Source organism: Myodes glareolus, chromosome 1 (genome assembly GCF_982192425.1).
Source record: "Myodes glareolus chromosome 1, mMyoGla1.1, whole genome shotgun sequence".
In the NCBI taxonomy this organism is placed as follows: Eukaryota; Metazoa; Chordata; class Mammalia; order Rodentia; family Cricetidae; genus Myodes; species Myodes glareolus.
This window is the reverse complement of record NC_142026.1, coordinates 50,121,286-50,135,916: the sequence shown is the minus strand read 5'-3', so window position 1 is coordinate 50,135,916 and position 14,631 is coordinate 50,121,286.

Sequence of the window (14,631 nt, the reverse complement as noted above, 5' to 3'; positions counted from 1 at the left end):
CCTATGTGACCTGTCAGTCTTGATGTGTGAGCTAAAAGATAACTGTACCAATGCCACAATTCTCACAGATACAAAAGACAGAGGGCATAAATACAAAAAATTTCAAGGAAAGGTCACTTAACAGCACTGTGTACTCTGCTCTTAGATGGACGATTATGATGAACTCTATTAACCTCAGAATAAAGCTGCTTTCACCAATGAGCAGTCTGCCTTGGCAGAAAACCACAACTATTTCCATGCAAAATCAGAAAGAGTTCATTTTAAATAACCCTGGCTGCTATCTCAGGACTGTGACATCACTGTAGAGAATTCTATTCTTTCCTTTCTCTAACTTTAAAATATCAATAGTTGTATGGGTGTTTTGCCAGCATGTGTCTGTGTACAGTACTTACAGAGGCCAGAAAATGGAGCATGTGATCAAACTGGACACACTGAATGTGGCTGACAATGAAGGCTGACTGAGAAGCCGAGGACAATGGACTGGGTTGTGCTTCTACTGCATGTACTGACTCTGTGGGAGCCAGCCTGGTTTGTTTGGATGCTCACTTATAGAGGCCAGGATAGAGGGGGGAGGATCTTGGACTTCCAATGGGTCAGGGAACCCTCACTGCTCTTAGGACTAGAGAGGGAGGGTGAGGAAGAGAGGAGGAGGGAAAAGGGAGGTGAGGAGGAGGCAAACATTTTTAATAAATAAATATTTAAGTAAAAAAATAAAACTAAATATTGTTTCTGAAATAAAAGAAGGCAGGAGATGCCTGGGATTGGAGTTACAGCAAATGGTTAGCTACCATGTAGGTTCTGAGAATGGAACCTTGGGATCTGTAACCACACCCAGTGCTCTTGATTACTGAGCCAACTCTCTTGGCCCTCTTTTTATTTAAAACTTATTTCCCTAATGGTGTGGGAAGTCCTTCTATCTCTATGTGGATTTTATTGTTAATGAATAAAGAAAACTGCCTTGGTCAATAGCATGGGAGGAAGAAGGCAGAGTTAGAGGAAGCCATGGAGCTGCCAGAGACAGACACTGGTTGGCATCTAGCTGGCAAGCCACAGTCATGTGGTGATACACAGAGTAATAGAAATGGGTTAAATTAAAATGTAAGAGTTAGTCAATAAGAAGTTAGAGCTAATGGGTCAATCAGTTATTTAATTAATACAGTTTTATGTGTGATTATTTTGGGTCTAAGCTAGCCGGCAGCCAGGAATCAACTAGCCTCACCCCGACACCACCATAAAATGAAAATTAAAAGATATTGCATCACTCTCCCCTTTTATCTCTTCATTCCCTCCTTTCCAAATTCCTCTCCAATTTCTTCCTTTATTTTTATTACTTCATAAATAATACCAATCAAAATTCCCACATCTTCCCCTTCTCCCACTTCTTCCTCTTCCCCTCACAACCTTTCCCCACCTTCTCTAGTCCTAAGAGAGGGAAAAGTACCCTGCCCTGTGGAAAGTCTAAGGCCCTACCTACTACATCCAGGCTTAGAATGGTATGCATCCAAAGAGAATAGGATCCCAAAAAGCCAGTATGTGTAGTAGAGACAAATCACAGTGCCATTATACTTCACCCCTCAGTCTGCCTCAGTTGTGAACCACATCTACAATCACAATAGCAACACAGAAAACAATCTCAAGAAGATTGACAAACCCCTATCCTTACTTATCAAAAGGCAGAGAGAGAACACATACATTAACATGCTCAGAAATTAAAAGAGGACATAACAACAGACACTGAGGAAGTTCAAGGAATCATTAGGTGTTGCTACAAAAGCCTGTCTGCCGCAAAATTGGTAAATGTAAAAGAAATGGCCTTTTTAAAGATAAGTACCACATACCAAAGTAAAACCAAGACCAGGTCAACAATTTAAATAGACCTATACGACATAAGGAAATAGAAGCTGTCATCAAAAACCTCCCAACCAAAAGAAGCCCAGGACCAGATTGTTTTAATGCAGAATTCCACCAGAACTTCCAAGAAGAGCTAATACCTATACTCCTTAATGTGTTTGACATGATAGAAACAGAAGAGTCATTGCCAGACTCTTTTATGAAGCTACAGTTACTCTGATAGCAAAACCACACAAAGACTCAACCACGAAAGAGAATTACAGAACAGTATCACTCATGAACATCGATGCAAAAATTCTCAATAGAATACTGGCAAACAGAATCCAAGAACACATCCAAAAAAATATCCATTATGATCAAGTAGGCTTCATCCCATAGATGCTTGACTGGTTAAACATATGAAAATCTATCAATGTAATCCATCATATAAATAAACTGAAAGAAAAAAACAATATGATCATTTAATTAGATGCTGAAAAAGCATTGGAGAAAATTCAACATCCCTTTGTAATAAAGGTCTTGGAGAGACTAGGGATACAAGGATCATACCTAAATATAATAAAAGCAATATACAGCAAGCTGACAGTTAACATCAAATTAAACGGAAAGTACCTCAAAAGAAGTGAAAGATCTATTTTACAAGAACTATAAGGCCTTGAAGAAAGAAATTGAAGAGGATACCAAAAATGGAAGGATCTCCTATGCTCTTGGAGTGGTAGGATCAACATAGTAGAAATGGTAATTCTACCAAAAGCGACCTATAGATTCAATACAGTTTTCATCAAAATACCAACAAAATTCTTCACAGACGTTGAGAGAACAATAATCAACTTTATATGGAAAAATAAAAAATCCAGGAGAGCCAAAACAATCCTATACAATAAAGGAACTTTCAGAGGCATCACCATCCCTGACTTCATACTCTATTACAGAGCTACAGTAATAAAAACAGCTTGGTATTGGCATAAAAACAGAGACATTGACTAATGGAATCAAATCAAAGACACGGATATTAATTCACAAAGCTACGAACACCAGATTTGTGACAAAGTAGCTAAAATTGCACAATGGAAGAAAGAAAGCATCTTTAACAAATGGTGCCGGTATAACTGAATGGCAACCTGTAGAAGAATGAAGATAGACCCGTATCTATCACTATGCACAAAACTCAAGTCCAAATGGATTAAAGGCCTCAATATAAATCTGACCACATTGAATCTGATAAAATAGAAAGTGGAAAGTAGCCTGCAATACGTGGGCACAGGAGACCAGTTCCTACATATAACCTCATTAGCACAGACAATAAGAGGAACTATGAATAAAAGGACCTTCTGAAATTGAGAAGCTTCTGTGAAGCAAAGGACACAGTCACTAAGGCAAAAAGGAAACCCATTGAATGGGAGAATATCTTCATCAACCCCACATCAGACAAAAGTATATCTCCAAAGTAGATAAAGATTACAAGATACTGGACATTAAAAGTTTTAAAAATCCAATTAAAAATGGGGTACTGAACTGAACAGAGAATTCTCAACAGAAGTTCATATTGCCAAAAGTTACTTAAGATCTTGTTCAACTTCCTTTGTGACCAGGGAAATGTAAATCAAAACAACTTTGAGATACCAGCTTCCACCTGTCAGAATGGCTAAACTCAAAAACATCAATAAAACCTGTGCTGTGAATGTGAAGTAAGGGGAACACTCATCCATTGCTGCTGGGAATGCAAACTTGTGCAATCATTTTGGAAATAAGTGTGGTGGTTTCTCAGAAAAATGGGAGTCAGCCTACTTCAAGATCCAGCTATACCACTCTTGAGAATATACCCAAGAGAGGCCCAATCATAGCACAAAAGCAATTGTTCAGCTATGTTCATAGCACCATTATTTGTAATACCCAGAACCTGGAAATAACCTAGATGCCCCTCAATAGAAGAACAGTTGAAAAAAGTGTGGCACATATACACATTAGAGTACTACTCAGTGGTAAAAGAAAAAAAATGACATCTTGAATTTTGCATGCAAATGGATGTAAATAAAAAACACTCTCCTTAGTGAGATAACCCAGGCCCAAAAATATGAATGTGGTATGTACTCACTCTTTAGTGGACTCTAGCCATAAACAAAGGACATTGAGCCCAGAAAAGTCAAATAACAAGGTGAACCCAAAGCAAAACATATATAGATCCTTTATAAAATTGGAAGCAGACAAGATCAACTGGCAAAAGTTGGGAGCATGAGGTGGGCATGGGGTGAGGAGGAGATGAGAGCAGGAGAGAGAAGGGAGAAGGTGAAGATTCGTGACAGCTTGGGGGAGTGGGATTGTTGATATGGAGGAAGGGCAGATATGGGACTTGAGAAGAAGACATCTTAATTAAGGGAGCCATAGTAGGGTTGGCAAGAGAATTTGCTCTAGAGGGGATCCCAGGTGTCCAAGAGGATGTGCCCAGCTCTGTCCTTGGACAGTAGAGGTAACGGTGCCTGAACTGGCCTTGTCCTATAATCACACTGATGAATATCTGTAATGTCACCATAGAACCTTTGTCCTGCGACGGGTGAAGACAGAGACAGAGACCCACATTGGAGCACTGGATTGAGCTACCAAGGTCCAGTTGAAAAGCCGAAGGAGGAAGAAGATAAGCAAGGATGTCAGGACCACCGTGAGTGGTTGTTCCACCAAATGAGATTTGTGCCTGATCTAATGGGAGCACACAAAGCCAGCTGGACTGGGATTAAACATTCATGTGATCAAACCAGACTCTCTGAATGTGGCTTACAATGGGGGCAGACTGAGAAGTCATTGGTAATGTCACTGGGATTTGTTTCTTCTGCAAGGACTGGCCTTTTTTAGGGATCCTAGTCTGTTTGGAGGCACATTTTCCTAGTCTTGCATGGAGGAGGGAGGTTCTTTGACTTCCCACAGGGCAAAGTACCCTGCCTTCTCTTAGGACTAAAGTGGGACGGGGAGCGTGAGTGGGGGAGTAGGAGGGAAATGGGCAGAGGAAATGAAGTGGATATTTTGAATGGTACTATTTATAAATCACTAAATATTAAAAAAGTAAAAAGTATATTCTGTTGAGAATTTATTTATATACATATACATACACACATATACATACATATATACATACATATATATATATGTATATATGTACATACACACACACACACACACACACACAAATCACCCTGGATTTTTGACTCTGATAATTACATGAGATCAGTCGTGGAGATTTTTGCCTTGGGCATTAAAGGGCACTTCAAAAGTTTCATATTTTGAGCTGGGTGTAATGGCTCCAGCCTGTCATTTCAGCACTTCCAAGGATGAAGTAGGAGGGTTGCCCTGAGTTCTAGTCAGCTTGGGCAGCAGAGTGAAATTTAAGCTCAAATTAAAAAGAAAACAAAATGAGCCAGGAGTGGTGGAGCATATTTGTCATCTCGACACTTGGGAAGTGGAGGCAGAAATATCAGGAGTTCAAGGTCATTCATAGCTTCCAGGATACTTGAACTATGTGAGCTCTGTATCAAAAACAGTTTCAGATTTTGAAATTTTGTTGGAATCTTGGTTGTTTTCATTTTTTCTTATAAGTAGTGATATGATGAATATGCTTTTGTATTAGGTTTTTTGTTTTTACTTATTTCCCAAAGGCTATGTCTGTAAGCTAACATGTAATTTACTATAAGTAGTTACCTAGTCTCTTGCATAATTCCAAATCATTTTCTGAAATTTATTTAAAATGACTTAAATTCCCACTAGTATATCAAGAAAAAGATTTTGAAATGGGTGAAGTGGCTATTATTTCAACAAGGGTAGGTGTAAGGAACACCTTAGTTATGTCTGTGTAGGTTAACTCATCTGTGATTTCTATTTTTGTGTGTGTGTGTCTGTGTGTGTACGTGAACTCAACTGTGGTGTTTGTATGTTGCTATGGAATAGCCCCTCTGTATACTGTGAATATGCTTTTTTATATTGGTTAATAAAGAAGCTTCTTTGGCCTATGTCAGGGCAGAATGTAGCTGGGTGGGAAATCCTAACAGAGATAGAGGAAGAAAAAAGCGGTAGACAGGAAGATGCCAGAAGCTGCTGGCACAATAAGATGTACTAGAGAACAGGTAATGCCACAAAGCCACGATACATAGATTATTAGAAATTGGTTACTTTATATGTAGACTTAGTCAGTAAGAAGCCTGAGCCGTAGGCAAAACAATTATACTTAATATTAAGTCTCTGAGTGATTATTTTATCAGAAGCTGTGGGTACTGGTGAACAGGAAAAAAAAACAGGTTTAGTGGGACCAGCTGGGACAGAGAAAAGTCTCCAGCTAGTGTGTGTGTGTGTGCCTGTGTGTGTGTGTGCCTGTGTGTGTGTGTGTGTGTATGAGAGTGAAAGATGTATATAAGTAAACACACGTTTGATGCTGGGAATGGATTTAGGGATTCTAGGTACTAGGTAAGCACTCTGTGCCCTAAGCTTCATTTCCAGCCCAGCTATCTTTCCAAAGTGTCCCTTGTGAAAACTATTAAGACACCTTATGTGGAATATAGCTCAGTGTTAAAGCACTTGCCTAGAATGTTAAAGGCTCTGGGCTCCATTGCTAATGCTGAAAGAAAAGGCTGAGGAGATGATGGAGCAGGAACAGAAGAAGAGGTTCCCTATCCATAGAACTGTCTCATGAAGATAAAACTAAGGTATTATGCTATAGAAAGGTAAGATGTTGCTTGTTTCAAGAAAAATAAAAAGCACTCCTAATTAGAAAAATAAAACAAAATAGGTGAGTTTCAGGAAGCAAGAGATATTTCAGAGTCTGAAAATTAGAGCAGTGTCTGGGTAGTGTTGCTACAGGTCAAGCCACAGTTCAGTGGTAGCTGAAGCACAGAAGACTGAAGGGGAATGTACCAGATAAAGGGCAATGCAAATAAAGAAATCCCACACTAGCTCTAAATGGGGGTATAATAAGGAGTTATTTATTTAGGGGGAATCTTACAAATCCAAGGTCTCTGTATAAATCAGGAACAGGAACTGAACCCAGAATTCAGGTGAGAGAAGAAGAGAAAGAGAGAACAAGCCAGTCGGTATACATTTTTGGTACCCTAACCTGGCGCAGCCTCTCAAAGGCCATTGGCTGAAGGAGGTTTTCCATCCAAGGACCTACAGCACAGAGGGAAGGGCTCCCCCGCCCCATTAGCAGGGTCCATTGAGTGTGACTGGGGCTGTTGAGAAAGGCCCTCAGTTCAATTCCCAAGTCCCCCACCACCAAAAGAAGAAAAACATTTCATTCTACTCCCAGACATCATTGTCTGTGGTAAAGAACGTTGACTGTTCTTGCAGAGGACCAGGGTTTGATTCCCAGCATTGTAAGTGTCTCACAACCACCCACAACTCTTGTTCTAGGGGATCCAAAGCCCTCTTCTGACTTCTGAGCACCAGGCACACATGTGGTACAAATTCACACATGCAGGCAAAATATACATACATATATAACAAATCTAAAAATTTAAACAAACAAGCATCGCTGCCTGGGAGTCATGGGGCTGCTGTTAAAAGTCTACCAGTCAAGCCTGTTGGGAGCAGATAGGGTTCTGAGATTCTGAGCCTCAGAGCAGGTCCTGGAATTCACTCAGTCCTTCTGCTTAGGTTTACCTTTTGCCAGGAGAAATTTACGTCTTCTTGAAAAATCCTTTTGTCATCTGAGTCTTATTTTTAGTTTCTGTTGAAAAAGTTCATCACCTTGGCTCTGCTAAGAAGAGACATCCACCCTGACTTCCTGTGACTGAGTCTTTTCTCAGCACTGCAGCTCCCAGGCTAGTGCCCTGGGGTTTGCTGTTTAACTGAGCTCTTCTCCTCTGTCGTAAACATCTCTTAGGATACAAAGACAGAAACTGTGTCTCCTTTCTGGCCAGATGCTGTTGACATTACTGATCTGCAATACATGTTGATGCAATTGTAAACCAGGGCCTGGACATTTGATTCAGCATTTAAGAGCACTTACTGTTCTTGTGGAGCATCTCGATTTGGTTCCCAGTACCAGGGGATCAAAACTCTCCTGAGGATCCAAGGACACCAGACATGTGCACACTGCACATACACACATACAGGCAGAACATTCAGATGCATAAAACAAAAATATATCTTCTTTGTTATAAATAACAGATTAAAAATTTTATGCACTTCACTTATAGATTTAATTCATTCCTTCATTTACTCTCTTATTAAACTTTATGTTTAATGATTCCAGACACTTAGTTCTGTATTAGGTACCAAATATACTAACAGGATGTAATGTGGTAGTTCCTAAAGAGCTCACAGCTTTGTGAGGAAGTCAGTTAAATAAACAGGTGGTTACATATTTAAAAATAGAGGATATTAGGAATACAGGGAAGGGTTTTTCAACTCAAACTGCAGTGGTGGTACTGAGGCTCACTCGAGAATTTTACTGTGTAGTCCTGACTGTCCTGGAACTCTCTAGGAAGACTAAGCTGCCTTTGAACACACAGAGATCCTCCTGGCTCTGCCTCCTAAGTATTGGGATTAAAGACATGCACCCCAATACTGAGCCTGCTTTGCTATTTTTTAAAGAGCTGATTTCTCAAGAAGGAATAGAAGCAGAAGGGCCTTCTAGGGACAAAATGTGTGGTCCATGGTGTGAGGCTGGGAGCTGCAAGTAGCTGTGTATGTTGCAAGCGAGCACATAAGGACATGGGTCAGAAAGGAGCAGGGCAGATATTGTGGGACTAGAACTCTGGGATGAGAAGTTTGGGTTTGGAGCTGGAGAGATGGCTCAGTGATGAAGAGCACTGGCTGTTCTTCCAGAGGACCTAAGATCTCTCCCCCAAGTTCCCAAATGGCGGCCCACAACCACCTGTAACTCTAGTTCCTGGGGACCCAATGCTGTCTTCTGCTTTCCCAGACTTGAAGTAAGCATGCAGTGCACAGATAATGCATGTTGTCAGGACACCTAAATAAATAATAAATAAAAAAGTTTATGTTTTTATCCTTAAGGTCATGAAACACATTAAATAAACAGTAAAAAGAGTTTAAAGGAAGACATGCAATGACTAAGAAGACTTTTTGCTCTATAATCAATACCGATTCCCTTCCACCAGATTGCAGCCTGACAGGGCTCCTGGAAAAGCTGAAGATGACCTCACAGACAGTGGGATGTGTGAGAAGTTGTCATTTTGGGAACTTCTTGGAATACTTATTTTTTCAACTACACAGCTTCACTGGGGGTTTGGTCACAGGTTGTAAAATGTGCAGGATTTCCTCTGTCATGTACCTCTGTAAGAATGGCTCTTATTCCTCCTTCCACAGTCCAAACTACGGGTACAATAGACAATTGAAAGTTTTCTGTCTTTTAAGAAATATTTCATTCTTCATTAGAGGTAAGATCTTCACCTCTAGTCAGGGAGGCAGGCCTTTGGGTAAATATTATGGCTTCCAGTGCAGTGTTTTTGTGTCATCCTGAGTGTGTGAATGAGTGAGTCTCTGTGCCTATGTCTGTTTCTTGTGTGTCTTCTAAGGTAGGTTCTTTTCCTTTCGATGGTTTATTTTGTCCTATCCTGTTGTGTTAGATTTGCTTTATCTCAAATTTTATTTTATTATTATTCCCTAGAAGCCTGATTGCTTCTAATGAGAGGCAGAAAGGGAGTGGACCTGGATAGCAGGGTGTAGGGAGGGACCGGGAGGAGTAGAGAGCAGAAACCCTAATCAGGCTATATATGTGAAAGCAAACATCCTATTGTCAGTAACAGAAAAAAATGAAATGCATCTCCTATGACGTTATCATTGTTATCCTTCCATGGCCTCCTGGAATACTGCTCTCTTTTCTTTCTTTTAGATTTATTTATTTTATTTTATGTGTATGGGTGTCCTGTTCAAATGTGGGTATGTGCACCATGTTCAGTGCCGGGTGTCCAGAGGCCAAATGAGGGTGTCAGATCAGTTATGGATGGTTTTGAGTCTTCATATGAGTGCTGAGAATGGAACCCAGGCCTTCTACAAGAAAGGCCAGTGCTCGAACCCACTGAGCAACCCCTCCAGCTGCACAGGTTCCTTTTTCATGAAGTCCCTTGGAAGACAACAATTTCTTCGTGCTGTAAACAGGTCAAGTTCAAGACTTGTTGGTGGCATTCACTGTTAGCTTCTGTGTATTGTACATGAGTTATTGTTCTACATGTGCCTGAAGGAGGGAACTGCACATGATTTAGCTAGGAGCATTATGTGCCTTCTAGCACAGGGTCATGCAAGTGTTGATTGAATTGTTTTGCTGAACTATATTTTTGTGTGTGATGGTGGTTTTAAGTACCAGTGTCACTGGGTATAGAGTGGAGTGTTCAGAGATTCAGTGACACATTATTCCCGATGTTCTGTGAGGTAGTTTCATATGAAATTAACATTTAAATGGGTCCATTAGGTATAGGCACTTGCTCTTCCTAATGTGGGTTGGCCTTGTGCAATCAGTTGAAGACCCAATTAGAAAGAAAGGGTTAACCCTTCCCTTTCTTAGAGACCTGCTCATGCATGTCTGTCTGTCTCTAAAATAAGAATTTTTTTTTCTTCTTTTTTCCTGCTTCCAGACTCTGTTTGAAATGTCAACTCTCCCTGGATATTGAGCCTGCTAGTCTCTGGGCAGAAACCATTAGAGCTCTCTTGTATGTTTAGCTTGTGGCCCCCCTTTGATCCATGATCCTATTGTTGAGTATCTATGGAGAGTTCAAATGATAACACTTAGCATTTGAATTTTAGAAGTATTTCAGAGAAGGAAGAAGAACTTTATCTACCATTCCTATGCCTGCATTGATAGAAGGCAGTGTTGAAAATGATGCTAATCTTTGATGCATTCAACCTGAAATTCTCAGTAGCTGAACTTTTCTCCCTACCCATGGTTTCAGGCACATAGGACTTAGGTGGTAACCTTGGCCACCACTATAATATCTGCTTCAGGTCTGCCTTGCTCTTCACAGAAGGAATGTTCTCCTCACTTCTGAGTGCTTTTCCCTGCCCTATTTCATATGAAGTCTAACTTAGTGATGCAGACTGGCCAGCTTTGTGACTACGGGAAAAGTAAGACTGCCCAAGGGATTCATGTGGTGTTGCAAAGCAGTCTAATCTCAGAATCAATTACTAAATGAATGGATAATTTCAGGCCTGGGGAAGACAGTCTTAGAGTAACTGCACCATGTGCTTGTGGTGAAAACTTCCTCCAGGAGCCTCAGGGTCAGCACCTTGTGCACTTACTGCATTCCTGTTCCTGCATGTGAAGGCTCTGCCTCCCCTAAACAGCACCAGAGAAACACTGCCACAGAAGATGCACTGGAGAGCCCAGGGCTTAGATGAAAGGAGAGATGGTAGAAATACCATGCCAACACTCCAGAGGCTGAGGTAGGAGTGTTGTTGTTTGAAGATAACCTGTGCTATGTAGGCGAAATACTATTTTAAACCCCAAAACTCAACCAATCAAGTGAAACAAAAAAAAAGAGAGTAAAAGGCTTCCCCTCCCTTTTTAAACCGCACATTTGAAAAGAATGGTGACAGAATTAACTATGTACACATCTCTGTTGGTGGTTTAAAGGCCAGGTAGTGGTGGCACATGCCTTTAATTCCAGTAAGCACACTACTTTGCCATAGAGGCCAGGTGGTGGTGATCCATGCCTTTAATCCCAGTATTAGAAAGGAATATAAGGTGGGAGGAGACGGGCCTCAAGCTCAGTCTTAGTCTTAGTCTTGGTCTGAGGATTCGGAAAGGCAGAATCTACCATTTTGGTCTGAAGTAGAGGTAAAACCGATGGTTAGCTGTTTTGCTTTTCTAATCATCAGCTTTAATGCCAATATCTATCTCTGGGTTTTTATTAATGGTGCTATACAAGTACTCTACCAAATGAGAATCACCAGCCGCAGATGGCTGTATCTTGAATTTTGCTTGTATTTTCTTACAGTTTCATAGCTTCACATCTTACAAAGTCTGGGCTTCACTTTGAATTTGTTCTAGTGCAGTGTAAGAGATATAAATCTAGTTTCCTTCTTGTCTGTGTGGCTATCCAGAGCAACATTTGTGTGAGAGGTTTCTCTCCCAATGTATGCTTGTTGTTATTTTTACAGTTTTGAGACAGGTTCTCTATGGAGTACAACTCTATCCTAGAACTTCTTGTGTAGACCAGGATTGTGGAATGACTAAGCCTGATAAGGCTGAGAGTCAGCTGGTCTAGACCGATAGTAAAGAGCATTTGTGGTAGCCATCTTCTGAACTTCAGCCTGGTTCTGCCAGAGGGTCTTGACCACAGCAGCTAAGTCTGACAGGAGATGATGTGGGCCTATGGACAGGAGCCACATCACTTCAACAGATTCTCTGTCCTGGACAAAGCGTGGAATATACAAGGCTTACCCCTTCCTAAAATAAACCAAACTTGTTTCATCCTGTCTCTGTGCTTGTTTCACTGGTACTGAGCCTACTTTTGGCTGGGACCCTGCAACACAGGCTAACCTTGGACTCACAGATAAGCCACCTGCGTCTGCTCCTGAGTGCTAGGATTAAAAGTGTGCATTACCATTCCCTACCTAATGTATGTTTTTAGTAACTTTGTTAGAAACCAGGCACTGGTGGCTATGTCAGCTCATTTCTAGATCTCCTGTTGTATTTATTGGCTCTGCATTTCTGTCTTTGTGTGAGTGCAATGTTCTCTTTGTTTCTATGATTCCATTGCATAGTGTGGTGATCAAGTAATTTGACGCCTATGTGACTAGAATAGTTTTGGTTACTTAAGATCTCTCAGGCTTCTGTATAAACCTCAGGACCTGTTTTGTTGTTCTAGGAAGAATACTATTCAGATTTTTATGGAATGTATTGAATGTGTTGAATGGAACACGTAGGTAACTTTCTGTAATACAGCCATTTTTCCTAAATTAATTCTACTCATCCATGAGCATGGAGAATGTTCTGTTTTCTACTGTCTAATTCAGTTTTTTCTGATGTTTTCATTGAGAGGTCTTTCTCTTCTTTGGTTGGGCATAGTCTTAGTTTTTTAGGTTTCATTTTTCATTTATTTTTGTGACACTATTGTGAATGTGATTTCTGCTCCTGTAGGTTACTGGGCTTTGCTTGTTGATTTTATCTTGGTTCTTTACTGAAAGTACTTATCAGACCTAAGAGGTTTTTGGGAGTCACTTAGGAATAGGGTGAGTGTAGCTCTTCCTTTCTCACATTTATTTCCTTTTGTTTCTTTCCCTTGTCTTACTGTTGTAGCTCAGGCTTCAAAAACTATACTGAGTATGAGTGAAGAGACTGGGTATCTCTGTCTTCGTTGAGATTTTCAGGGAAAAGTCCTGAGTTTCCCTGTAGTATGATGTTGGCAGTGTATCATCTTCATTGAACCTTTGTCATGTGGACACACATTCCTTAAACTCCTAGCTTCTTGAATGCTTTTGATCGAGGGTTGCTGAACTTTGTGTAGACTTTCTGAACATATTAAGGTGACTATGTGATTTATTTCCTTCTCTCAACTTATGTACTGCATTATGTTTCTTGATTTACACATGTTGAATCAGTTATATGGGAGGCTTGACAGATCTTCATGTTATCTTTCCTTTTTTATTTATTAACAATTTCCACCTCTTCCCTGCCTCCCCTTTCCCTCCCCCACTCCATCTCTCCCTCCATCTCTAGTCCTTAGAGCAGTCAGGGTTCCCTTCACATGAGAAGTCCAAGGTCCTCCCCCCTCCATCTATGTCTATAATGGTGAGCATCCAAACAAACCAGGCTTTCACAAGGTCAGTCCATGCAGTAGAATCAACACCCAGTGCCCTTGTCCTTGGCTTCCCAGTCAGCCTTCATTGCCAGCCATATTCAGAGTGTCCAGTTTGATCAAATAGTCCATCACTCCCAGTCCAGCTGGCCTTGGTGAGCTCCCATTAGATCATTCCCAATGTCCCAGTGCATGGGCACACCCCTCATGGTCCTGACTTCCTTGCTCATGTTCTCCCTCCTTCTGCTCCTCATTTGGACCTGGGGAGACAAGTCCAATGCTCCAAGGTGAGTCTCTGTCTTCATCTCCATCCATCACCAGATGAAGGTTCTATGATGATATGCAAGATATTCATCAGTGTGGCAATGAGACAAGGCCAGTTTAGGCACCTTCTCCTCTGCTTCCCACGGAACGATCTGGGGACCTCTCCTTGGATCTGGGAACCCCTTTAGATTCAAGTCTCTTGCAAACCTGAAAATGGCTCCCTCAGTTAGGATACCTTCTTCCCTGCTCACATATCTACCCTTCCTCCATTCCACCCATCCCATTCCTCCAAACTCTCCCGAATCATCGTCTTCTCCCTTCTCTCTACCCATCTCCCCTAACATCCAGCCCCCACTCCGTGTCCACCCAACTTTTGTCTGTCAATTCTTTCTACTTCCAATATCCAGGAGGATATCTATATGATTTTCTTTGGGTTCACTTTCTTATTTTCCTTCTCTAGGATCATGAATTATAGGCTCAGTGTCCTTTATTTATGGCTAGAATTTACTTATGAGTGAGTACACAGCATATTCCTCTTTTTGGGTCTGGGTTACTTCACTCAGTAAAGCGTTTTCTATTTCCATCCATTTGCATGCAAAATTCAAGATGTCATTTTTTTACCACTGAGTAAAACTCTAATGTGTATATGTTCCATACCTTCTTTAACCATTCCTCTATTGAGTGGCACCTGAGCTGTTTCCAGGTTCTGGCTGTTACAAATAGTTCTGCTATGAACCAATGCTTTTGTAGTATGATAGGGCATCTCTTGCGTATATTCCCA